A 27998-nucleotide genomic window follows, 5' to 3' on the forward strand; every position below is an offset into this window, starting at 1 on the left:
AAGGGAACTTTTAGTGCATGCCAGCAGGGCGCATATGAACATTTAGTGTGTGGGAGGAGGAGGCTGTTTCAGAACTTCACTTTTCTGATGGTTAGAAACCGTCGTCTAATTTCAAGCCTAAACTTGATGATGGCCAGTTTATATTCATTTGTTCTTGTGCCAAATTGGCCCTTAACTTAAATGAGTCCTCTCCCTCCCTGGTGTTTATCCCTCTGATGTATTTATAGAGAGCTATCATATTTCCCCATATCCTTCATTTTGATAGGCTAAACAAGCTAAGCTCCTTAAGTCTCCTCTCTGAAGGTTGGTTCTACATTTCTCTTATCATCCTAGTAGCTCTTCTCTGCAGCTGTTCCAGTTTGAATTTATCTTTCTTAAACCTGGGAGATGAGGATTGCACACAGCATTACAGATGAGGTCTCACCAGTGCTTTATATAATGGTAATAACACTTCCCTATCTTTACTGGAAATACCTTGACTGATGCATCCTAAGATTGCATTAGCATTTTTCATGGCTGCATCACATTGGTGGCTCATTATCATCCTGCGATTGACCAATATCCCCATGTCTTTCTCCTCCTATTGCTTCTGACTGATGCATCCCCAGCTTATAGCAAAAATTCTTTGGTCCCTAAGTGCATGACCTTGTACTTTGCATTATTAAATTTCATCCCATTTCTCTTTATTCAAGTTTTCAAGGCTGTCCAAACCTTCTTGTATGATCTTCTGGTCTTTCTCCTTAATGGCAATACCTCCACCTTTGTGTGATATGCAAATTTTGTGCCAAGGTCACTAATGAAAATGTTGAATAAGATTGGTCCCAAGACTGATCCTTGGAGAAACTCAACTAATAACCTCTTTCAAGTGTGACAGTTCACCTTTCAGTATGATCTGTTATAGTCTTCCCTTTAACCAGTTCCTTACCCATCTTTCAATTAAGTAGCTACAGTATATCTTGATTTTAGTAAGGATTTTGATGCAATTCCACCTGACATTCTCATAAGCAAACTAGGGAAATGTGTTCTAAATGATATTACTCCAAGTTGGGTGCATAAGAGGTTGAAAGACCATACTCAGAGTAGTTACCAATAGTTTGCTGTCAAAATGGGAGGATGGTATCTAGTGGTCTCTTGCAAGGGTCTGTCCTGGATTTAGTACTTGTCAATATTTTTATTAATGACTTTGATAATGTTGTGGAAAGTATGCTTATACAGTTTGTGGATATCACCAAGGTGGGAGGAGCTGCAAGCAGTTTGGAGGACAGAATTAGAATTCAAAACAACCTTGACAAATTGGATAACTGGTCAGAAATCATCAAGATGAACTTCAACAAAGACAAGTGCAAAGTACTACACTTAAGAAAGGAAAAATCAAATGCACAATTACAAAATGAGAAATAAGTGGCTAGATTATTCTGCTACCACTGCTGAAAAGGATTTGGCGATATAGTGGATCATGGATGAGTAGTCAGTGTGATGCACTTGCAAAAAAGGCTGTTATCTTTCTGGCATGTATTAACAGGAATATGATATGTAAAACATGGGAAGTAACTGTCCCACTCTGCTTGGCACTGGTGAGTACCTCACTTGTAGTACTGTGTCCAGTTCTGGGTGCCATGCTTTAAGAAAGATGTGGACAAACTGGAGAGAGTCCAGAGGAGAACAACAAAAAGAGGTTTAGAAAACCTGACCTAGAGGAAAGATTAAAAAAAACCCCAAAACTGGATGTGTTTAGTCTTGAGAAAAGATGACTGGGGGCGAGGGACAGAGACTGACCTGAGAAAGTGTTCAAATAAGCTAATGGCTGTTATAAAGATAGGGATCAGTTGTTTGCCATGTCCACTGTGAAGGCAGGACAAGAAGTAATGTGCTTAAACTGCCGCAAGCGAGATTTAAGCTAGATATTAGGGGGGGAAGTTTCTACCTATAAGGATAGTTAAGTACTAGAACAGGCTTCCAAGGGAGGTTGTGAATCCTCATCACTGAAGGTTTTTAAGATCAGGTATAGTGGATTATATTTTTTTTAAAACTACATTATTAGATTGTTAAGGCTGCACAGTCAAGCATTCAAGTTGGGAAATTTCAGAATTAAGGTTGATTGTTCAAACTTAATTCAGCCACCTTGTTTGCACCTTGTTTGTTTTTAATTCAATATTTTGTTTTGTTTTTAATTGATTTGTGTGGGCCTATGCTGTCTTCAGTACAGACAGTCCAAATTGTGCACTGAATACAGAATTTTCTCGTGGTCTATTACATGGCACTCCATCACCTGAGTGCTTCGCAAATACCTGTGAATCTTTATCTTCACACCTTCTATGTGAAGTGAGGTGGTGATTTTTATCCCTGACTTACAGATGTGGGAAGCCATGCCATAGAAATTAGACAAAATTGCCAACTGTCCACTAATTGTGGGTGAATAATCTGACACATGATTTTTGAGGTCCTGATTTTTCAGAGTACTCATGCATTTTATGATGCCTTGTTTATTCTAAGCACAGGTCCCATTCACTTCAGTTGCAGCCCTACTGTCTCAGGTTGGGCTCTCAGAAAATGAGGAACACCTAGTTAGTGGCAGATTGTGAAAAGTTTGGTTTAAGTGACTTGCCCAGAATCACATAGGAACTGTGTAGCAGAGGTAGAGCTAAAACCCCGTTCTCCAGAATGGCATGCAGCTGCCTTAAATACAAATTAAGGCACTAGTTACTGAAGTCCTTGTCCTCAATTACTACACACCTTTCTTCTGAAACAAATGAGGCCAGGGTAGTATAGACAGCAGCCTCATTCAGTATACACTGTAATGAATTCCAGAGCACTATTCATCCTGCGCACTGAATGAGGCAGGAGTTCTGTGGAAAAAAATGGTATGTGATCGTGTAGACTATCATCATGCATATGAACAAGGGGGCTGAATTAAGGTTGTATTGACAATCTTAATTCTGGCATTTCCTAAATTTTGACTGCTTGACTTTGAAATCTTAATCTTTTAGTATAGTTTTTTGTATGTAATTTCCTTTAAAAAAGCAAGCTGAAAAGAAATTCCATCATGTAGAATCATAGCGACTCCCTCCTGCTTCAACAGGAGGGATAGAACTTCCAGATCTACAGTACAGTTCAAATGATGGCAGAATTCTAACAGTAACTGAAAGCTGCAGTAGGTTTGTCATCTTCTGTGGACCAACCACTAGAGGTAGATGGTACACATTTTGTCAGTGGGTTTCACATATATTTGCTGACAGCAGAGGATTGTTGAAACGGAGTTTTTTTCCAGATTCGGAGGGGAGTGTATTCTAGAGATTATAGACTCTTCTGCCCTCTAGCCTCTCCTTTTCCTTGTCTTCTCCCTGCAACCTGGTTAGCTTCCTGGCCCAGACTCAGTCTTCCCCTTACCACCTCTCTGCATTCAAATCAGGCTACTTTCTCATTCTCCTCCCTGCCTAGTGCTGGCTGGAGGAGCATTGAGTACAGGAGATGATGTCCCTGCTTTTGATTTCTGTGGCTATTGCCACAACAGACCCTGGCTGCCTTGAGGACTTCCTTTGCAATTGCTCCTCCGTCTCAACATTCCTGAGCTGAAATATAACCACTCTGCAGATGAAATATTCAGAGAATTAGCTGCCAAACTATGTGAACTAAGATATTAAGAGGCTTATAACATGGCCAAATTCCTGTGGGTTTTCACAGGGATGACAAAAGGCAAACCCTTGATACCAGGGTGTTGTGACTTGTCAAATTTCAAATCCATGCCTCAAAGCATGGAAGCATAAGAGGTTCTTAACAAAGTGGTTGTAAATATTTTTAAGATATGCTTACCAATATATTTTCTCTTGATCTCTTTGAGAAATAGCTGAAACGTTTTAGCTGAAATTAATAATTTAAAAAAAGTAAATAATTCAGCCTGGGGCAGACAAATGGTATGGAAACTTCAGCGCAAATAGTTAAAATTTGCAGTTATAAGCTACCAAAACAGGGTTTTGTTAACATTATGTGTTAAGCATGGCTACCTGTTCTGCCTATAATACAATATTAGGAGCAACTGTTTTGAATGCAAGTGACATCAATGGTAACTCTCTAAAGCTGAAATAATAAAGCCTTTATAGAATATGTTCACCTTTACTTAGTCAACTGTTATAGAAACTGCATAACATTTCCTGTGATTTCATTTTAATTGACTCCTGCTGATATCTGATCTGTGAATTTTAGTGTAGTGATGTAGTGTGCCACTTGACAGAAGATGTTCTTTTTGAGTTATCAATAATAACTCAATAATAATGATAGTTAATAATAATAGCATTTTAGTTGCAATAGTAACTGACAAAACACATTTGTAGGACAGGGCTTTCTGCATAATCTTTAGTAGCTTTTGTCCATGGAATGATGTACTGATGCATTTCTACATCTGTGAAGTCATAGACTAGAAAAAAAAAATCTTTTGTTTAAAAAAACAGCCTGAGAATCCCCTCATACTTCGCTCTCACTCTCTCTCGCTCTCGCTCAAAAAAAAAAAGCCTTGAAAACAATTATACACAAAATCCAGAACCAATTACAATGTCTGGGCTGATTTACTCTTGTATGAATCCATTATGTAATAGTGAAAGGACATGTGGATTAAATTAATCTAGTACCTCATTAACTTTCAGATTCACCACTCAATTTGTGCTTTTACGTTGTTGGCAAGCAAGGGTAAATGTACTCTAACTTGCTTCTTAAACTTTTTAATTCTAAAATATGCTCCGAAAATAATCTTCAGTTTTCTAATGTGAATTGTGATGTTGATAATCAGATACACATAGTCAAATTCTACATTAGATTGGACTATGTTCTCTAGCTTGACATCAGCAGCTACCACTGTCTGATGCTTCAGTGGAAAGTGACTTCCCACTCCCCCAAAATATATGCCCAGCCAGTTGTACATTGAAGTGGGATGGGGAATCAATTCTTAGTTACTGCAAGTGATTTCATCGTGAGGCATGGAATTTGATAACTCTTACTTTAGCTTGTCCTTGTACAGTTGGCAGTGGTTGTAAAATTATCCAGCCCTTAAGGGAGGGTGGGGGGAATTTCAGCCATAGCATTTGAATTAATGGTTTCCTTTATCAATAAATTCTGCAGGATGATCATACATTATATAATAGTACTTCCTTTTTCATTGGTTCTAAATTTACTTGCTGCTAAGGTCATTGAGCCCTTGATCTTTCATTGTGGAATGGAGCAAAATAGAGGGAACTGATCAGTTTACATTATATAGGCCTTTCGTAACTTAAATTATCATAAGTCAAGTCTCCTATGCTTTGCTTTCCAGGCAAATGTTTCTTGTTTTTTTTTAATCTCTTGTTCTATGTGTCCCACCGTATTTCAAAAGTCAGGGGTAATAAGGTACGAAGCTCAGAGTGCTTTAATACAACTTGCATCGTGGCAATTTTTGGGGGATAAGTAATGGCGCAAAGAGAATGGGATGAATCTTCTAGGTTGTGGAGTACCCTTCCTATAAACAAGATAGGAATCTCGACCCGAAGAATAAGATGCTCTAGGAGAGTAGTGCAAATGGGCCCAAAGATCTTTGGGTGCATTGACACAGTTGGGAGCACCTCTTGCTGCTTTCTGGAGTGTAGAAGAAAAAACATGGACTTCTGTTGGTGTGTACCCTGCTGGTGGCCATGCATTCCAACAGAGCTGGTGCTTTAGTGAAAATTAATTGGGGAAATTAGTTTTCTGAAATTAGATTAGTAAATATATTTAAATTAACTAATTTCCTTAGATCGTGTTATCGATCTTTCACATAAATGATGTGCTTTTTCTTTAGCGTCATACCCAATTGAAAAGTTTTGTGAAAACTCAATCACTCCTTTTTACACAGTCACAATTCAAAAGTAAGAATAACTCAGTGAATTATTGACAGGAAATACTTACTTACGCAGCAAGTGATCAGTCTGTCAGCACTGTGGCAGTAAACTGAGAAGTCAAATTTAAAAGGTAATTTAATTGCTGTTTCTAATACTCAAAACTACAGGATAAGTAAATAAAACTGATAGTCATAGGTATAAAATGTACACTTACTGCAGTCCAGAACACTTTACATACAGGGAACTTCTGAAAGGTATTGTTACCGGTTCTTATCTGAAATTAAACTAGACCCGGGATCATGAATAACGCTCAGTTAATCAGTGCATATTACATTTTTCTCAGTTCATGTCATATATGTATGGATGATATGAGCATCATCCATCACTGTTCAGGCAGGTTGGCTTTGTGACCCTGTACCTTGGAAATCTGTTCTCATCTTGGTGTACAGTAACTCCTCACTTAAAGTCGTCCCGGTTAATGTTATTTTGTTGTTACGTTGCTGATCAATTAGAGAACATGCTCGTTTAAAGTTGTGCAATGCTCCCTTATAACATTGTTTGGCAGCCACCTGCTTTGTCCGCTGCTTGCAGGAAGAGAAGCCCATTGGAGCTAGCTGGGTGGGGGCTTGGAACCAGGGTGGACCAGCAGCCCCCCTGTCAGCTCCCCGCTCCCCTAAGTTCCCTGTGTGGCAGCTGCCCAGTAGGCTATCAGTTGCCTGCAGTTCAGCTGTCTCTCCCCCCACTACCATGTGCTGCTCCTGCCCTCTGTCTTGGAGCTGCTCCTGGGAGCCTCCTGCTTGCTGTGCGGGGAGGAGGGGGGCTAATGTCAGGGTGTCCCCCTCCCCCCTGCTCATGGCTCCCGCTTATTCCATCTCCATAAAAGGGGGCGAGGGGACACGACAGGGCTCGGGATGGAGGGAGCTTGCTGGCAGCAGCTGCTGTCTCAACTTTCTGATCTACTTAAAAAGGCAATGTACTTAGAGTGCGGTCAGCATACTTAAAGGGGTAATGCACATCTCTCTCCCTCCCTCTCTCTCTCTCTCTCTCTCTCATATAAAAAAAAAAAACCACACACACCCCCGTTTATATTAATTCTTATGGGGAAATTGGATTAGTTTAACAACGTTTCACTTAAAGTTGCATTTTTCAGGAACATAACTACAATGTTAAGTGAGGAGTCACTGTATTAAAGGAGGAATTGTGCAAGCTAGGACCCAAGGCCTTTCTTTCTGAGAGCTTCTTAGGCAGCCAACATTCTTTTCTCTTTCCCCACACACCAAGCTCATGAAACCTGTAATAAATTCAAACATTGTGAATGATATGAATTGGGCTTCAAACCAGGATATAACGCTGGACATAGCCCTGGTAGTATGTTTCATTTTTCCCAGATGCAACCATCACCACTAACATGTTGCAGTGCCTACAAGAGACTAGCTTCTGGATGAAGAGCAGCTGGCTCATACTCGTTCTAGGCAATACCAATGTGATGCTGGTTGGAAGAGGAGATGATGCTTAAAGATAATTTGGATATTGTCCTTCCCACCCACTGGGCATAAGCACCACATTTGTCAAAGAGGTGAAAAACCTTGTGGTCCCAATAAGCTCATTAATGAGCCATTGTGTTTGGGTATCATCAGTGATTAGCTTTTTTTTTGAACCTCCAGCTTGCTGGGAAATTTTAGTCCTTTATCTCATTTGAGGATCTGGTTACAAAGGTCTATATATTTATCACATCCAGGCTGGATTATTGGAATTCACTGTACCTGAAGCTGAAAGGGAGAACCATGTAAGGGATCCTGCTTCCTGCTGCCTCAACAGGCTAAACTACCATGAGCACATCACCCCATACTCTGATGTCTCTACCAGCTCCCAGTCCCTTTACACTGCAAGTTCAAGGCCTTGGTTCTGATTTTCAAAGCCTTTTATGTCTGTTCCTCGCTATATTACAGAACAAATCTCCATCTATGAACTATCAAGACAGTTCAGCTCCTCTGGAAAAAACCCAGGATGAAGCACGTGAGAACCTGTGACAAAACATTCAAGGCTGTGGAACAAACTTCGAGATGAAACTAATCCAGAGTTGTCTTACATTGAGGTTATACTGCAAGACCTTCCCTTTAGCTAAGTTTCCCACTGTATTTGGAATGATATTTACAACCACCACCCTCATCTCGTACCACTAACATAAAAAATCTACACCAAGCAGTTTCCTATAACCAGAGAAGGGAGAGGAGCTTGAAGACTCTGTGAAGGACTCTGCTTGGCCTTTGCAATAGAAAAGTAACCTGGAAGATGCATGTTTTATGATGGTAAAACCCTGTGCAAGATCCCAGAGAGACTGTTCTTCTACTACTGAATTGAAGAGAAGACTCTGCTTGAGGCCTGTCTCAACTGGATCCTGTAGATTGAGATAGGTACACTTGTAGAACATGGTTTCAGAACTGGCTGTCCTGGTCAGTAATGTTACTTACAAATGTCACCACTCCATATTCTCCAGCATCTGGATAAAATTCCAAATTCCATTCAAGAATAATGTGAGTGTACAGTAGTCAGAAATACAGTATACTCAGCCAACACATATTCTTTTTTTGCTGGCTGGCAATCAACATACCAGACTTTTCCCACTCTTGCTGACTGTTAGACAGGCTGTCCCAGTTTGGACACCACCCGCTGGACTGTGACCCTAAATATGCCCTGTGGGTATGTATTTCTACCCAACACCATATTCTCTAAACAGCCAAATTATATTGAGGGTGTGAGGCACAGATGTTTCCCTAGTTTCACAGTAGCCCATTTACTCTTTTCTTCAGGCAGCTTGTACTTCACCTTTGTGCCTACAGGTGCTCCTAATTGCTTTATAACTGAGAATAGCAGTTCTCATCAAGGGCCTTTTTCTGGAAAGATGGGTGAGGCTTTTTTCTAGAAAAGGAGGTGGCTAGTCAGCACCCAAATATATAAAATATTTTTAAAAACCTAGATTGCTTATTTATAAATTCTGAATTTATAAATTTGTGCTGGAAATGGCCCAACTTGATTATCATACACATTGTAAGGAGAGTGATCACTTTAGATAAGTTATTACCAGCAGGAGAGTGGGGTGGGAGGAGGTATTGTTTCATGGTCTCTGTGTATATAATATCTTCTGCAGTTTCCACAGTATGCATCCAATGAAGTGAGCTGTAGCTCACGAAAGCTTATGCTCAAATAAATTGGTTAGTCTCTAAGGTGCCACAAGTACTCCTTTTCTTTTTGCGAAATTCTAAATTTTAACACTGGAAGTGTTGAGTTGCCCATTAAGATAATATTGGTACCCATCCAATATAGCAGATATACCAATATTTTGTTTCTGAAAGTATAAGAAACAAAATGTTTTACATGTCTATGTAGGTATTGGTTGTCCTAAAAGCTGCACCGGAACAAAGTGTCCATCTCCCCCCCCCCCCCCCCCCCTTTCCTTGGTTACATTATTTGAGGGCCTTATCCAGAGACAAACTGATACAGGACAGGTCAAGAATAATCTGGATTGTGGATGACTGTGATTTCATGCTAAATTTGGGAAAATCCAATTCAACAGATATATAGTGTGGAAGTGGAAATTAACATGAGCAACAAAGTCTTCATTTCTTGAGAGACAGAAAAAAATTGTCTTTGACCAAGTGGGTTGTCAACTGCAGTGAAGTCTGTGTCCACTTTGTAACTGCTGGGAATGATAGTATTGTGCATGACAAGCTGCAGTGTACTTAAGTTCACACAAGACCTTTTAATTTTTTCTGCCGTCTTCCATTTGAACAAGAAAGTTTGCTTTCCACTAAATATAGTAACTTCTGTCAGATGGTGGCTTAACTGTAGTGCCTTCAAGCACTAGTTTGATAGCTGAACCAGACACATTCGTGTTCCTCTTTAATGCCAGACTTTCAGGATGGAGAGCTCACACATGACATGAGATCAATTCATGTTACTTGGAAAAATCAGGAAACAAAATGTAGTATAAGCTGGTTAGAACTCAAAACAATATGGTATGGACTCCACGCATTCTTTCTAGGGGTAAAAAATTCAAATTTTGATTGACGGACAACACCAGAGTCACAGCCCATGTTATCAAGCAGGGTAGAATGAGATAATCATCCCTACAATGGGAGACTTGTCTTCTGATATCTCAGATGGAGCAGAATGTTAAGTCCATCCATGCTTTACATATCCAGAGAAGGAGAAAGATTGTTGCCAACTGACTCAGCAGAGAAGAACTAGATGAGGGAGAGTGGAGTCTTCATCCAGAGGTATGTTAGCTCTTGGTGAGCATGTTTGATGCTCCAAAGATGGTCATATCTGTGTCACCCATCAATCACAGGATTACCTCATATTTCTGTAAAGAGGGATCCAAGGACCAGATAAAAATGCTCTCCCCAGAGGTGGCCGAAAGGTCTGTGTAACTTTTCCTCCTTTCCCTGTGCTACTGTGATCAATCTCAGGACAGCCCGTACTATGAGACCCCTTATAGCCTCCTACCTCCAGCCTGAGGGAGTCTTGCCTATGTTTAGCTAGATATCAACTTCCTAGCACCCCCAGTCTTTTAGTTGCTCAAGTACTCTCCTCTGGGCTACATGAGCCCTGTGTTTGCTTTTGCAGGTTAACAATAGGTGCCCTTTGGTCCCCAAGTCCCTTTCAGTTGTTTCCCTATGATATCCTGGCTACTTTCAGAAATCCCAGCTTCTCTGCCTCCAAAGGAGCAGTGTGCCCCAGTCTGTTAGTTTTACCTTAAAGCACTGGTCCTGTAAACCACATAGCATTTTCAAGCACTTTAATAAAACAAAAGTAGCTTTATTAAAGAAAGAATAGAAAGTTAACTAGGAACAGAAGAATGGTGGTAACAAATAGTTAAAATATAAACCAAAATAATAAAACTGAAACCTAGGTCTATGCTGATTAATAGTCACTTTTCCTGTCTAATAAACTAGGTTCTCCCTACCCCTCACCCCAGAAGATCAGTTGTACAGCTGGCTGTCTTCTCAGGAACGAGGAACCAGTTTTTTGTGAGAATATACCTGATCCTGCAAGACATCTCCTCAGAGTAAATCTTTCCTCCTTCTTTTATACGGAAACAGTCTTTTTTTCATAGACAAGGCGAACTTCTGTCTGTAATGTTCCTTTTTTTACCGCCTTGTGGCTTTGCTTGTTTGCAGTTGCCTGTGATAGTTTTTTCCATTCATAGTCTTGAGATGGAGCAAGGTTAGACAACTGAGCCTTGCATTAAATCACTGGCTAAACAGAGAGGAGTGACAACTTCTTTTTGTGTGAATGAGCTATTACCAAAATACATTATCCTCCAGTGACTAACTTTTACTTGAAGACCATTAAGATACTACTTTACTATACTATATACCTATATAAACTATATACCTTACATCAGTGATGGGCAACCTGTGGCCCGTGGGCCACATGTGGCCCATCAGGGTAATCTGGTTGCAGGCCGCGAGACATTTTGCTGACTTTGACCGTCCGCAGGCATGGCTGCAGGGATGTGCTGGCTGACGCTTCCCGCGGCTCCCATTGGCCGGGAACAGAGAATCGCAGACATTGGGAGCTGTGGGGGGCTGTGCTTACGGATGGTCAAGGTCAGCAAAATGTCTCGCGGCTTGCAATCGGATTACCCTGATGGGCCGCATGCAGCCCGCAGGCCGCAGGTTACCCACCACAGCCTTACATGCTACTCTTTATGGATAAATATCCTGCACAACACATTTGGTGTAGTGAGTTTGTTAGGTCTGAGATAAGAGGTTTTTGCACAGAACGGGGGACCCTTTTCTGAGGAGCCTCTGTCACAACTACCAAGAGTCATCCAGAAGACCTGGAATGAAAAGACAATGGTAACTTCAGTAGTTCTGTTTTGGCTAAGGATGCCTTGGTTTTCTGGTATATTCAACATGGCTTACGCAACTTCACAAACTCTCTAAAGCAAGATCTGCTGTCTCTGATCAAATTATCAGCCAGAGTACCTTCCTGGTTTTTGAGGGACTTGCATGAGTAGGAAAATAGTATATTTAGAGGGTGTTGTCTCGTGTCATGTGTAAAAAAGTTTCTACCAATTTTTCTTTCCTTAGAATACGAAGTTTGAACGATGGTTCAGAAAATTTCATGTTTCACAGTAGACTTCTACATCTCACATGTTAGATTGCCTGAACACAATTGTCATAGTTTCCCCCTTAACATGTCAAGTAGCTATGGTAATTTTGTATATTGAGTGCTGCATGCAGAAGGATTTAATTGAATGCAGGTATCAGATTCTTTTTCAGAGTTGCATCATTAGTCTCTGTTTCCCAACCCCTCTCTCCCACTCCTGGATTCATTGAGTTCCTCCATGGAATTTCAGCTTGGTTCTTAATGCCCTAACTGGACACCTATTCAAACCTCTCAGAAAAGCTTGCTTGTATTTCTCTTCATGTGGCCTGTCTGATAGCAATAACATCTGCTGTCCGTCGAGGATCGGTGAAAAGGTGACCTTGTGTTTAATATATTTTTCATAGAATCCAAGAAGTTGTGCACCCCTCTTTTGTCTCAAACCATTTGATCCCGTCCCTGGCAATGTTCCCTCTAATTTTTGACAGGCCGTGTGCGCAAAAAATTTCTTCTGTGCAAATTGTTGTGCTTCTGTGCAAATTTTTGTGCGTACTGTGTTTTGCCATGTGCACGGCGTTTAGGATCTGTGTGCGCACGCGCACAGCTTAGAGGGAACAATGATCCCTGGCTTAATCTTGGGTGTCTGCAGAACCCTGAGAATGCATTCCAACCTTCTGTTTGTTCTTTATTATCCAGCATGTGAGCAAAAGTACTTAAAAATCTATTTCAGGATGGTTGAGATGTATTCATGAGGCTTAAAAGTCTGAGAATCTCCCCAGCATTAAACCTGACAGCCTAGTCTTAGGCTACATCTACGCTACAAACTAGGGGTGAGAGTCCCAGCTCATAGACATACTGGTGCTAGCTTTCATCTGAGATAGCATTCTAAGAATAATAGTGTTGCCGCGAAAGCACAGTCAGTGGAAGCTGTGTCACTGTGCTAGCCGCCCCTTGTGTACCCACTGGGTTCAGGTGGGTTTGTGCTCGGGGATGCTAGCACATGTTGCGACTGCCCATGCTACCATGGGTACTCTGCTATTTTTAGCATGCTGGATCAGCTGTGAGTAAGCAGGAGTATGTCTACTTGAGCAGGGAATCCCATCCCTAACTCATGGTGGAGACATAACCTTAGAGTGGTAATAGCTTCCTGGGCTGGAATATCTTACACAGCATACAAAGATCTGTAGAGCAGCCACTGGGTTAGTTTGTTCATAACTTCTGCAAATTTGACATGCTATACATAAGCTTCTGCTAATGGCTTTGGTAAAAAGGTGTTCCACTCTGTCATCTTACAGAAAAGAATATATTAAGAGAATAAAGTCTGCCATTCAGTCTTAATTCAGACCCTTTGTTCACATGCGTTACAGTATTGTCTTTAATATTACATGATTACACTATTTGTTCTATCGGATCCCTGTTTCATTCTGTGCACAAGATGGACAGTGAATGAGAGAGGGTTGCAAGTAGAAAGGAATGTTGTCTTTTATGTTTAAGGCACTAGAGTAAGACCCAGCAGAGCTAAGTATTCTCCCTGGTTCAGCTGGACACCTCCTACATGATTGTTGGCAAAGTCTGTCATGCGTATGTGCAAGCGGACTGAAGTAAAGTTGTCCTTAATTTTGGCATTTCGTACCTTTTGAGCATTTGACTTTGTAGCCTTAATGTTCTTTTAGTATAATTTTTGTCTAATACCGTATAAGGCATAAAGCAGGATAGAGTTTCATGGGAAAAGCTACAAGATGAGTGACACAACTCATTTCTTATATACTATATACATGTTGTTTATATACTATAGACTATATACTGTTTGTGTTTAGCTGATATCCCTTTACTGGGATTTAAAGAAAATTCTCAATTGTGTAAATCCTTCCTCAGTTGAGAGGCAGTAGTTTATTTATAGATTTGACACTACATGTTGTTAAAAGCTACCTTCAGCTAGATTGCTGTTAAATACTATGTAGCAGATATGCTCATTTTTTGAACATGTTCCTGAAATCCTTTGGTTAAATATCTTGTTTATTACCCAAAAGGACCTTGCTTATAATAGGAATTAATATCCTCCCACTTCTCTATGAAAAATTAAAAAAAATTTTGAATAGGAATAAACATAGTTTGAAGCTGTTAAACAGCTGAGTGTTTTTCTTCCACTTAATGTCTTAATGCAATGTTTAGCTTGTCTATTTGTATTTTAAAAGGCTAGTGTAGATAAGTGAATGATCAATAATTTGTCCATCAGTAACCAATTAAGTGATAACCAGTAATTGACAGGTAAAATTTTAAGTTGCCTGACCTGTTGGCTATAGAGAGGATGGGTGGATCGAAAACGGGTCCCTTCTGGTGCCTAGCGAAGTGGCCAGTAGGGAAATAGGCCCTTCAGGGGGCTAGTTGGAGAGTATGACCCTTCCTGTTTTTTTTTTGCAACTGGAAGGGGGAAGCGTGTGCTCTTAGCAGTACTGGTCACTGGTGCAGAGCGGGCGTTCCCCTGGTGGCAGTTGCGACTGCAATGTTAGGGGTCCATATGCCATGATAGCTGCCTGAGCGAGCAGCGTTCAGCTTAGGCTTTTTCAGCCATGGGATGCTGTTCTGGAAAGGAGGACTGCTGGGAAGATATGGGATCCATGTGACCAAGAAGGGGAAAGCCATCTTTGGACACTGACTCATGAACTTGATGAGGAGGGTTTTAAACTAGGTTCAAAGGAGCAAGGTGACAAAGGCCTACAGGTAAGTCTAAAAAAGGGGTAGATTCTGGGAAAGACCTGGCAAATTACAATAGTGCTGTAGGAGCAACAAGAGGGAAAACAGTGGGAGAATCTGCTCAACATCTTAGTTGTCTAGGCACAAATGCAAGGAGTGTGGTCAGTAAACAGGAAGAACTGGAAGTATTAGTGCATAAGCTAAATTATGATTTAATTGGTATCACTGAGACTTGGCGGTCTCATGACTGGACTATTGGTATAGAGGGATATAGCTTGTTCAGGAAGGACAGGGAGGGGAAAAAGGAAAGAGACATTGCAGTATAGGTTGAGAATATATACCATATATACTTGTTCATAAGCCAAATATTTTTGATAAAAAAGTGACGCATCAAAGAGCGGGGGTCAGGTTATAAACGGGTCTACACCAAAATGTGATTATTTTAAACACTACGAAATCATTGAATTGAATATCTAATACATTGTCGTTTTGTTTACCTGGAGCGTCTGAAGGCATGGAGCCCCTCAGTTCCCTGTGGCCGTGGTTCACCATTCCCAGCCAATGGGAGCTGTGGGAATTGGTGAGCCAGGTAAACAAAATGTCCCAACCCGCCAGCGGCTTACCCTGGCGGGCTGGGAGCCAAAGTTTGTCAACCACTGAAATATAGGGTTGGCTTATGAAAGGGTCATACAGTTTTTACTACTTTTACCTATCCATCTTGGGGGGTCGGCTTAGAAACAAAAGAGCTAATGAACGAGTATATACGGTACACTTGATCTGAGGTCTAGAATGAGTTGAAGCAGACCAGTTGAATGTCTGTTGATAAAGATAAAAGGTCAAAAATAAGGACGACGTTATAGTAGGGAGTCTGCTGTAGACCACCAAATCAGGAGGAGGCATTTCCAGAACAAATAGAAATATCCAAAATGTAAGACCTGGTATTAACAGGGGGATTTAACTACCCAGACATCTGTTAGAAAAGTATAAGGATCTGATCAATTCTTGGAATGTATTAGGGGGCAGTGTCTCATGGAAAGCATAGGGGACAATTTCCTGGCGCAAGTGCTAGAGGAGCCAACTAGGGGGGGCGCTTTTCTTGACCTGCTGCTCACAAACCGGGTAGAATTAGTGGGGGAAGCAAAAGTGGATGGGAATCTGGGAGGCAGTGACCATGAGTTGGTTGAGTTCAGGATCCTGACACAGGGAAGAAAGGTAAGCAGCACGATACGGACCCTGGACTTCAGGAAAGCAGACTTCGACTCCCTCAGGGAACGGATGGCCAGGATCCCCTGGGGGACTAACTTGAAGGGGAAAGGAGTCCAGGAGAGCTGGCTGTATTTCAAGGAATCCCTGTTGAGGTTACAGGGACAAACCATCCCGATGAGTCGAAAGAATAGTAAATATGGCAGGCGACCAGCTTGGCTTAATGGTGAAATCTTAGCGGATCTTAAACATAAAAAAGAAACTTACAAGAAGTGGAAGGTTGGACATATGACCAGGGAAGAGTATAAAAATATTGCTCGGGCATGTAGGAATGTTATCAGGAGGGCCAGATCGCACCTGGAGCTGCAGCTAGCCAGAGATGTCAAGAGTAACAAGAAGGGTTTCTTCAGGTATGTTGGCAACAAGAAGAAAGCCAAGGAATGTGTGGGCCCCTTACTGAATGAGGGAGGCAAACTAGTGACAGAGGATGTGGAAAAAGCTAATGTACTCAATGCTTTTTTTGCCTCTGTTTTCACTAACAAGGTCAGCTCCCAGACTGCTACGCTGGGCATCACAAAATGGGGAAGAGATGGACAGCCCTCTGTGGAGATAGAGGTGGTTAGGGACTATTTAGAAAAGCTGGACGTGCACAAGTCCATGGGGCCGGACGAGTTGCATCCGAGAGTGCTGAAGGAACTGGCGGCTGTGATTGCAGAGCCATTGGCCATTATCTTTGAAAACTCGTGGCGTACCGGGGAAGTCCCGGATGACTGGAAAAAGGCTAATGTAGTGCCAATCTTTAAAAAAGGGAAGAAGGAGGATCCTGGGAACTACAGGCCAGTCAGCCTCACTTCAGTCCCTGGAAAAATCATGGAGCAGGTCCTCAAAGAATCAATCCTGAAGCACTTGCATGAGAGGAAAGTGATCAGGAACAGCCAGCATGGATTCACCAAGGGAAGGTCATGCCTGACTAATCTAATCGCCTTCTGTGATGAGATTACTGGTTCTGTAGATGAAGGGAAAGCAGTGGATGTATTGTTTCTTGATTTTAGCAAAGCTTTTGACACGGTCTCCCACAGTATTCTTGTCAGCAAGTTAAGGAAGTATGGGCTGGATGAATGCACTACAAGGTGGGTAGAAAGCTGGCTAGATTGTCGGGCTCAATGGGTAGTGATCAATGGCTCCATGTCTAGTTGGCAGCCGGTATCAAGTGGAGTGCCCCAAGGGTCAGTCCTGGGGCCGGTTTTGTTCAATATCTTCATAAATGATCTGGAGGATGGTGTGGATAGCACTCTCAGCAAATTTGCGGATGATACTAAACTGGGAGGAGTGGTAGATACGCTGGAGGGGAGGGATAGGATACAGAAGGACCTAGACAAATTGGAGGATTGGGCCAAACGAAATCTGATGAGGTTCAATAAGGATAAGTGCAGGGTCCTGCACTTAGGACGGAAGAACCCAATGCACAGCTACAGACTAGGGACCGAATGGCTAGGCAGCAGTTCTGCGGAAAAGGACCTAGGGGTGACAGTGGACGAGAAGCTGGATATGAGTCAGCAGTGTGCCCTTGTTGCCAAGAAGGCCAATGGCATTTTGGGATGTATAAGTAGGGGCACAGCGAGCAGATCGAGGGACGTGATCGTTCCCTCTATTCGACATTGGTGAGGCCTCATCTGGAGTACTGTGTCCAGTTTTGGGCCCCACACTTCAAGAAGGATGTGGATAAATTGGAGAGAGTCCAGCGAAGGGCAACAAAAATGATTAGGGGTCTGGAACACATGAGTTATGAGGAGAGGCTGAGGGAGCTGGGATTGTTTAGCCTGCAGAAGAGAAGAATGAGGGGGGATTTGATAGCTGCTTTCAACTACCTGAAAGGGGGTTCCAAAGAGGATGGCTCTAGACTGTTCTCAATGGTATCAGATGACAGAACGAGGAGTAATGGTCTCAAGCTGCAGTGGGGGAGGTTTAGATTGGATATTAGGAAAAACTTTTTCACTAAGAGGGTGGTGAAACACTGGAATGCGTTACCTAGGGAGGTGGTAGAATCTCCTTCCTTAGAGGTTTTTAAGGTCAGGCTTGACAAAGCCCTGGCTGGGATGATTTAACTGGGAATTGGTCCTGCTTCGAGCAGGGGGTTGGACTAGATGACCACCTGGGGTCCCTTCCAACCCTTATATTCTATGATTCTATGATTTCAGAAGGGGGGGGGGAATCGGGGGACAGCCATTTTAGACTTAATTTTTGACCAACAGGAAGGAATTGGTAGCGAATCTGAAGGTGAAAGGCAGTTTGCGGGAAAGTGATCATGATTGACACACTTCATGATCCTAAGGAAAGGAAGGAGTGAGAGCAGCAGAATAAGGACAATGGACTTCAAAGAAGCAGATTTTAACAAACTCAGAGAACTAGTAGGTAGCCTCTTCTGGGAAGAAAATCTAAGGGGGAAGATACGTTCTAGAGAGCTGGCAGTTTCTCAAGGAAACTATATTCAATGCACAACTGCCAATTATTCTGATGAAAGAGAGGAAGAATAATTAGAGATTAATTTGGCTCCAACTCTTTTTGACCTGAAAATTAAAAAAAAAAAAAAACCCTACAAAAAGTGGAAACATGGGCAAATTGCTAAGGAAGAATACAAAAGAATTGCAGAAGCATGTAGGGAGAAAATCAGAAAGTCTGTGGCACAAAATTAGTCACACCTAGCAAGGGACATACAATACAAGCCAAATTAGGGAAAGAACAGATTAAAGAATATTTAGATAAGTTAGATGCATTTAAGTCAATAGTGCCTGATAAAAATTCATTATAGGGTACTTAAAGAACTAGCTGAAGCAATCTTGCAACTGTTAGCAATTACCTTTGAGAACTCAGAGGGGGTGAGGGAAGGGTGAGGTCTTAGATGACTGCTTTAGGGCAAATATAGTACCCGTCTCTAAAAAGGGAAATGAAATAGACCTAGGGAATTATAGATCAGTTGGCCTAACTTCAGTGCTTGGAGAGATGCTGGAACAAATGATTAAACAATCAATATGTAAGCACCTAAAAGCTACCAGGGTTATAAGGAATAGCCAATATGAATTTGTCAAATAATGTCAAATCAACCTTATTTCCTTCTTTGACAGGATCTCTGGCCTAGTAGATGGGGCAGGGAGGAAACAGTAGAGGTGATATATCTTGATTTTAGTAAGGCTTTTGACACAGTCCCACATCACACTTTCCTAGTTTGCTGATGAGAATGTCATCTAGATGAAATGATTATAAGTTGGGTGCATAACTGGTTGAAAGACTATTCAAAGATTCAGTGGTTTGCTGTCAAATTAGGAGGATGTATCCAGTCGGATCCTGCAGGGGTCAGTCCTGCATCTGTTACTGTTCAATATTTTCATTAATGACTTGGACAATGGAGTGGAGACTATATTTATAAAATTTTGGGGTGGCACCAAATTTGGAGGGATTGCAAACACTTTGGATGACCGGACTCGTGTTCAATTTGACAAATTGGAGAACTTGTCTGAAATCAATAAGATAATTTGAATAAAGACAAGTGCAAATACTATACTTACGAAGGAAAAATCGAAGGCACAATTACAAAATGGGTAATAACTAGCTAAGTGATAGAACTGTAGAAAAAGATCTAGGGTTTTATAGTGGCTCACAATTGGAATAGGAGTCAACAATATGATGCGGTTGTGAAAAAAGTTTTTATCTTTCTGGGATGTATTAACAGCAGTGTCATATAGAAAACATGAGGTAATTGTCCCACTGACTCTACTCCACAATGATCAGGCCTGAGCTGGAGTACTGTGTCCTATTATGGGCACTGCACTTTAGGAAAGATATGGACAAATTGCAGAGAACTCATAGGAGAGCAACAAAAAATAAGTGTTATAAAACCTGACCTATGAAGAAAGGTTAAAAAAGGGCATGTTTAGCCTTGAGAAAAGAAGACTGAGGGGAAACTGCGAACAGTCTTCAAATATGTTAAGGGCTGTTATAAAGAGGAGGGTAATCGTTTGCCATGTCCAGAGGAGATAGGATGAGAAGTACTGTGCAGCAAGGGAGACTTAGGCTATTTGGAAAAACTTTAAAAGGGTAGTTAAGCATTGGAGTAGACCTCCAAGGGAAGTGTGGAATCCGCATCTTTGGAGATTTTTAAAAATAGGTTGAGCAGTCACCTGTCAGGTATGATCCAGGTTTACTTGGTTCCGACTCAGCATGGGGAGCTGGACTTGAGCTCTCAAGGTCCTTTCCAGTCCTACATTTCCATGATTCTCTTAGTCTCAGCCCCAGAAAGGGCTGAAAATGTTAATAAGTGTTAATAAATGGAGCAGTTTGGGGTGGACTTGTGAAATAACTTTATGTACACCTCCCTCTTCTCCAGTATAACTGATTGATTCGTGTGGTGGTCATTCCACTGTGCATAAAACTATCCCCAGGATTTTGCAGTGGATTAGAGAGTTAGTACTGGGAAGGACCCCAAACTTAATTGATTTATTTTACGTTTTGGGTGTCAGATCCCCAGCTTCTTGCTGCCAAAATGTTAAGGACTGTTATGAAGCGCTACAAATTTCCTTCAACCCATGTAAATGTCTACTTCAGTTTGCTTTTTCATAGTTATCGTTTTAAGAAAGAGACATAGACATATGATTTCTAGTAAAAGATTCTGCTTCATGGTGACCAAAGGACAATTTTTTAACCAGGGGCTTTCACAAAACTACTCCAATGCAATGTTTAATAACGCAAATATAGTATAATGTGGCTGTTTTCATAAGTTTTTTACTACAACCTTAGGGAAGCCATAGTCAGATTTCTGAAAGTGGAAATCATTGTCACACCTTGTCAAGGTTCCTTCCCCATTCTGAACTGTATGGTACAGATGTGGGGACCTGCATGAAAGACCCCCTAAGCTTATTCTTACCAGCTTAGGTTAAAACTTCCCCAAGGTACAAACTTTTACCTTTTGTCCTTCAACGTTTATGCTGCCACCACCAAGCATCTCACAAAAATAACAGGGCAAGTGCCCACTTGGAAATGTCTCCCTCCCAAAAATATCCCCCCAAGCACTACACCCCCTTTCCTGGAGAAGGCTTGATACAAATCCTCAACCATTTGCATAGGTGAACACAGACCCAAACCCTTGGAACTTAAGAACAATGAAAAAGCAATCGGGTTCTTAACGGAGAATTTTAATTAAAGAAAAAGTAAAAGAAAAACCTCTGTAAAATCAGGAAGGGAAATACCTTACAGAGTAGTCAGATTCAAAACATAGAGAATCCCTCTAGGCAAAACCTTAAGTTACAAAAAGACACAAAAACAGGAATATACATTCCATTCAGCACAACTTATTTTATCAGCCATTTAAACAAAGAATCTAATGCATATCTAACTAGATTGCTTACTAACTCTTTACAGGAATTCTGACCTGCATTCCTGCTCTGGTCCCGGCAAAAGCATCACAGGGACAGAGAGGACTCTTTGTTCCCCCCCTCCAGCTTTGAAAGTATCTGGTCTCCTCATTGGTCATTTTGGGCAGGTGCCAGCGAGGTTATCTTAGTTTCTTAACCCTTTACAGGTGAAAGGGTTTTTCCTCTGGCCAGGAGGGATTTAAAGGTGTTTACCCTTCCTTTTATATTTATGACACACCTTCAGATGGTAAATTCCTTATGATCCCTTCTAATCCAGGCACGCTATGTACATTTCTACCAAAAAAATCTTGTTTTAAAGACAAGAAATTTGTAGGAATAAATGATGGAGTTAGCAAGTCTCATCTCAGTAGTTAAGAATAAACTTAGTTTTCGTATGTAAACACAGTTTTATGGGGAAAATACTTTTATAGCATGTCAGTATATGTCCTAGGACATGGAACATTAATATTAAAGATACTTCAAAATAAATGATTGGCTGAGTGAAAAAGTACCTGACTGTAGTCCAGGACTTCTCAAACTGGGGGTCGTGACCTCTTAGGAGGTCACGAGTTTATTACGGGTCAGCCTCCACCCCAAACCCCACTTCACCTCCAGTATTTATAATAGTGTTAAATATTTTTTTAAAAGTGTTTTTAATGGGGGGGGGTCCCACTTAGAGGCTTGCTGTGTGAAAGAGGTCACCAACACAAAAGTTTGAGAACCACTGTTGTAATCCATGTACTGATTCCCACTAGATTAGTTTTTATGATTAGCTTTATTTGGGACAAACTTGTATCAATTGTTTGAACCATTAATGTTCTTTCTTTAAATTTATAAATTTGTCATAATATGTGCAATTTTTATTCCAGGAGGCTGGGCTCTTGGTATTGTGTGCATTATTAACAAGGCTAGTATAGCATTCACTTTTACTCAAAAACATTTGTGAGGCTGTAAATTTATACTGTGGTTTACAGAGAAGACTTGGTATTGTAGATGAGTCACTAGGAACACAATTATCACAGGGGTAACCATGTAGTCTGTATCCACGAAAACAACAAGGAGTCCGGTGGCACCTTAAAGACTAACAGATTTATTTGAGCGTAAGTTTTCATGGGTAAAACCCCCACTTTTTCAGATGCATGGAGTGAAAATTACAGATGCAGATATAAATATACTGACACATGAAGAGAAGAGAGTTACCTTACAACTGGAGAACCAGTGTTGAGAAGGCCAATACAGTCAGGGTGGATATGGTCCATTCCCAATAGTTGACGAGGAGGGGTCAATACCAAGAGAGGAAAAATTGCTTTTGTTGTGAGCCAGCCATTCCCAGTCCCTATTCAAGCCCAAATTAATGATATTAAATTTGCAAATGAATTGTAGCTCTACTGCAGTTTCTCTTTGAAGTCTGTTTGTGAAGTTTTGTTTTTGTTTTTTTGTTTTTTGTTTTTTTTGGAAGTATGGCTACTTTTAAATCTGTTATTGAATGTCCAGGGAGACTGAAGTGTTCTGCTGGCTTTTGTATGTTACCATTCCTGATGTCTGATTTGTGTCCATTTATTCTTTTACCTAGAGACTGTCCGGTTTGGCCAATGTACATGGCAGAGGGGCATTGCTGGCACGTGATGGCATATATCACCGTAGTAGATGTGTAGGTGAATGAGTCCCTGGTGGTGTGGCTCATGTGGTTGGGTCCTCTGATGGTGTCACTAGAGTAGATATGGGGACAGAGTAGGCAACAGGGTTTATTACAGGGGTTGGTTCCTGGGTTAGTGTTTCTGTGTTTGTGGTTTCTCTGGTTCCCTCTCCTGGTATTGACACCTCCTCATCAGTTACTGGGAGTGGACCATATCCACCCTGGCTGTACTGGCCTTCTCAACACTGGTTCTCCACTTGTAAGGTAACTCTCTTCTCTTCAGTGTATCTTCAGTATCAGTATATTTATGTCTGCATCTGTAATTTTCATTCCATGCATCTGAAGAAGTGGGAGTTTTTACCCACCAAAGCTTATGTCCACATAAATCTGTAGGAACAGAATTCAAATACTTATTTGGTTAGCTGATACCTTTACAAATAAAATCCAATAAAAACTATAAATAGAAGGAATGTTACTGATGTGGCAGTTTATTTCTCTGCTTGTTGTTGGTACTTCCAGTCTGTTGTGTTTTTAAAAGAAATTCCTCAGATTCCCTTTTTGCATACAACAAGTAAAATATAGCTACTTTCAAGATAAGCGATGTGGTACTTTTGATGTGTGCTTCTACTTGATTCTTCCTTTTTAAAATTAATATTAATTCCCCCCGCTGCCCCCCCCCCCCCCCGAATTTTATAGAGCTTGTTATAGCAGGGTTTGACTCTTGAAATTATAAATACATTTTAAAAATGCAATTACGTCAGAATTCATTGTACAAAATTATTATTATAGTAAATTTGGCCCTCTAGGCTAGTCTCTACTGCAGTTTGTCTTGTCTAATGTAGATGGAACCTAAGCCAAATTTAGACCCAAAAATATGGGTTAACGCTTGTCTGTCTCAAAATGGATATAGCCCTTTTCTGTTTTGTTCTACTTATGGTTCTAATTTTGCAAGGAAATTATTAGTCTGAGTTTGGGCCATGAATGGAAAAATGGGCCGCTCTGCCTTGAATGGTCCTCTACAGTATGTGCTAACTAATTTCCTGAATAATCTGTTCCATCTTGTGTTTTGCTGTGATGCTAGGAGTTCCTTCCCCAGACATGAAGAGCTGTGTGACTTTGAAAGCTTCTCTCTCACTAACAGAAGTTGGTCCAATAAAAGATATTATCTCACCCACCTTGTCTCTTTGGGTCATGAGGCATTTTAAAGAGAGCTGATCTGAGCTCTTGAGCTCCTTCAGAATGATTTTCATCTTAAACAAATTTCACAACACATTGAACTTTTAAAAAATGTATGGACAAAATTTTACTTCGCCATTATTCTTAGTTTCCTTTGCTGCTACTGAAGACTTTTATTTTTATAACAGCTTTCTCCATCCTATCCTCTCCTGTTCTTCAGTAAAATTATAATCCTGTCATCGTATTAGTTTCTTGCTTTGGGAATTAGTTGTCTTATTTGTGGGAGCACAGTACAGGCTGTAATTGGAGCTCAGTGGATTTTCCATACACAGTGTCTTGTTTGGTCCTATAACTTTAGTTAGAGGTCAAATAATAAAAGATGGGACATGAGCACAGATTGCATGGTTTAATACACTGGTAATTAGCAAAGATGGTAGAAACGCTCACAGTATGAATTTAAGGTAGGTTTGAAAGTTTCCCGTAGAACCACAGTGGTTAACTGCTGAGTAGGTGAAGGGGTGGAAGTACAGAAAAGAGAAGAATTTTATAGGTGTAGTATTCTGGCCTAATATGACAGTTTGGATTTTTTTTAGTACAAGGCAGTAATTCTGTGAGGACATTTTTTGATAGTGGTAGGATTCAATATGAGTGTTGTACTTAGCAGCTGCATACCAAGGTTGATTTTTTTGTATTCAATTAAGAACTCTGCAGTTGTTGTAAATATTTATTTACCATCTTAATGTAAAACAAAAGGTGACATTGCATGCTAATTCTGTTCTAAAATCTGACGTGAGGTTCATTTTCTTCTATAGTCAGATGAATTATGTATTAGCGTGATAAGAAATTATGCTACTGAAATAGCAAAGCGGAGTTGAAATAAAATTATTGGCAATTTACAAATAAGTTACTTTTAGATTTCTAGTGGTGTATATAGTTTTATTAGCCTTAAGACCTAAATTGAGACTGAAATGACCATTTTAAAAGGGAGGAAGAGCTGTTTAAATGCTTTTCTATGACAGGATATTCTCTATAGATCTTAGGCTAATTTGGACTTACTTGAAAACTCAGGAATTGTACACTTCTGTGTTCTAACTCTTAACGTTGTAGGGGAAAAATTAGACTACAAAACTGTTTGTGATCGAGTAAGCATTATTGACTGTTTGGATTGGGCCCTTGATAGATGCCCAAATTAAACAAGCCATGAAAGAAATTTTTAAATAGTCTATAAACCCTTTTGCTTTAAAACATTTTTCTTCTATTCATTTTAATGTTATACTTATTACAAGTATATTGAAGGGTTTTTAATTTAAAAATTAAAAGTATCCAAAAAATAGGAAAGGTGAATGCAGAAGTTTTTGTTTCCTATGCATGCAATTACATTTTTATTGAACGTTTTCTTTAACTTTGTCGAACTGATACGCATTGACAGTCCGTTTTAAGAAATGAAACACAATAATAACACATAACTCTTACATAGTGCTTATGCAGATATATCTGCTAGACAGGAAGCCACCTCCTTGGAGTTTCAACATTGTGCTGAGAGGTTTGATGGATCCACCTTTTTGAATTCCTAGCTACATGTTCCCTCTTCCATCTAGCCATCAAAACAGCCTTTTTAGTAACAATAACATTGCTAGGAGGGTGATGGAAATACAAGCACTAATGGTAGGACCATCTTTACACTGCATATATGTATAGGGTGACCTTGGGACTTCACCTGTAGTTCTTGCCAAATGGAGTGGATGGCACTGGGGCCTATGTAGGCTTAGGGAAAGACTTGGAGAGGCTCTGAGCTACTGCAATGATCAGGAAATTGGGGGGAGGCGCTGAAAGTTTCTAAAAACTGTAGATAATTTTCTAACACAAAAGGTATTATACCCAACATGAGGTAACTTTATTTTGTACCTATTTGTAATGGATAAAGATGAATTAGTCACTGGACTGGAAGCTAGTTGCGTAGTTACCAGTGGTTATGACTTGATTACATTACATATACATATGGGCAACTTGAGGATAGACCCAACCAGTAATGTATGTACTTGGTACTTCAAAAGAGATAACTTTCTAAGGCTGAGGAAACTTATGAGCAGGATTAATTATGAGGCCAAAACTTTAGAAAAATGTGAATGAAAATTTGGAGTTCTTGAATAGTTTGACATAGCCCAAAAACCAAAATTTCACAATGAAGCAAGAAGGGCAGCAATGGCTGAAAGCCCATACTGGTTCAGTAGCAAAGAAAAGGCAGGAGTTGGAAGCTAAAAAAATCAATATGTAGCAAATAGAAAAAAGAGGGAATAGCAGTCGATATAAATTTCAAATTCTGAAATGCAGAAAATTGATAGGGGAAGCTGAAGACCTGAGGAAAAAATCTCTGGGTGGCAGGAATAGGGACAGCAAGGAGTTTTTAAAAATGTTAGGAACAAAAGAAATCCTAGCAGTGGCATAGATGGAGATGGCAAAATTGTTAATGATGTGGAAAAGGCATAAGTCTTTATTTCTGTTCTGTATTTGGAAAGGAGCAGGGTGATGTACTTGTATCACATGAGTATGAAGAAGTACTTTCCAGTCCGTTAGTAACTATGCAGGATGCTAACATTTACTCCGGGTAACCATTTTGAAATCAGCAGGTCCAGGTAACTTGCTCCAGAGAGTTCTAAAAAGAGTTGGTTGAGGAGATTTGTTCTGCTGATATTAATCTGTAATACATCTTGGAATACCATGAATATTCCAGAAGAGTGCTAACGTTGTGCTTGTATTCAAAAAGAGTAAGTGTGATGACATGGGTAACTATAGGCTTGTTAGCCTGACATCAGTTCCAGTCAAAATAATGGAAATATGGATATGGGATTCAACTGAAAACTAAAGAATAGGAATATATTTTAATGCCAGTCAACATGCTTTTGTGGAAAATAGGTCTTGTCAAACCTGATTTAATTCTTAGAGATTATCAGTTTGGTTGGTAAAGGTAAGTCTATAAATGTATTCAACTTTGATAACACATTTGACTTAGTGCTGCATGAAGTTCTGATTTTGAAAACTAGCAATATACAGCATCAATAAAATACACCAAGTGGATTAAGAACTGGCTAACAGACCCAAAGTGTTTGTCAGTGAAGAATCTTCATCAAATAGGGCTGTTGCTAGTGAGGCTCTGGAGGCATTTATATTTGGCCCAATGCTGTCCAACATTTTCATCAATGATTTGGAAATATAAAATCGCTGTTGATAAAATTTGTGGATTATGTAAAAATGGAGGGAGTTGTAAATAATGACAGAATAGCCATACAACCAAATGCAAAGTTGTACACCTAGAAACAAGGGATGTAACCCATACCTACCGAATGGGGATCTCTGTCCTGGAATGAAGGAAGGGACTCTGAAAAAGGTTCAGGGGTTGTAGTGGACAAGCAGCTGAACATGAGCTCCTAGTGTGATTCTGTGGCAAAAATAGCTAAACGTGATCTTTGGATGTATAAACAAGAGTAGTGAATAGAAGTAGAAAGATTATTTTTATCTTTGTATCCCATGGCATTGGTGAAACCAATACTGGAATACTGTGTACGGTTCTGGTGTCAACATTTTAAAGAGGGTGTTGACAAATTGGAGTGGGTGCAGAAAATAGCCACCAACATTATTTGAGGGCTGGAGAAATGTCTTACAGTGAGAGACCTAGAGTTCAATTTGCTTATTTTATCAAAAAGAGGATTTGGGAGGTGACTTGATTACAGTATATAAGTACCTTCATGCGCAGACAATACTAAAGGGCTTCTTAATTTAGCAGAAAAAGGCATAACAAAAACCAGTGGTTGGGAGTCAGATAAATTCAAATTGGAAACACGCACAAATATAATAGAGGAAGATTAACCATTGGAACACATTGCCATCTACCCTGGTGGATTCTTCATCCCTTAATGTCTTCAGATCAAGACT

General features: G+C 40.4%; 1 protein-coding gene across 6 annotated transcripts in view; it reads left to right on the forward strand.

Moving 5' to 3' along the window:
* Window positions 1-27998, forward strand: part of CSNK1G3 (casein kinase 1 gamma 3) — a 162035-nt gene that overhangs the window by 56827 nt on the left and 77210 nt on the right. The gene's annotated exons all lie outside the window — the stretch shown is intronic.

This window comes from Caretta caretta, chromosome 5 (genome assembly GCF_965140235.1).
Source record: "Caretta caretta isolate rCarCar2 chromosome 5, rCarCar1.hap1, whole genome shotgun sequence".
NCBI lineage: Eukaryota > Metazoa > Chordata > Testudines > Cheloniidae > Caretta > Caretta caretta.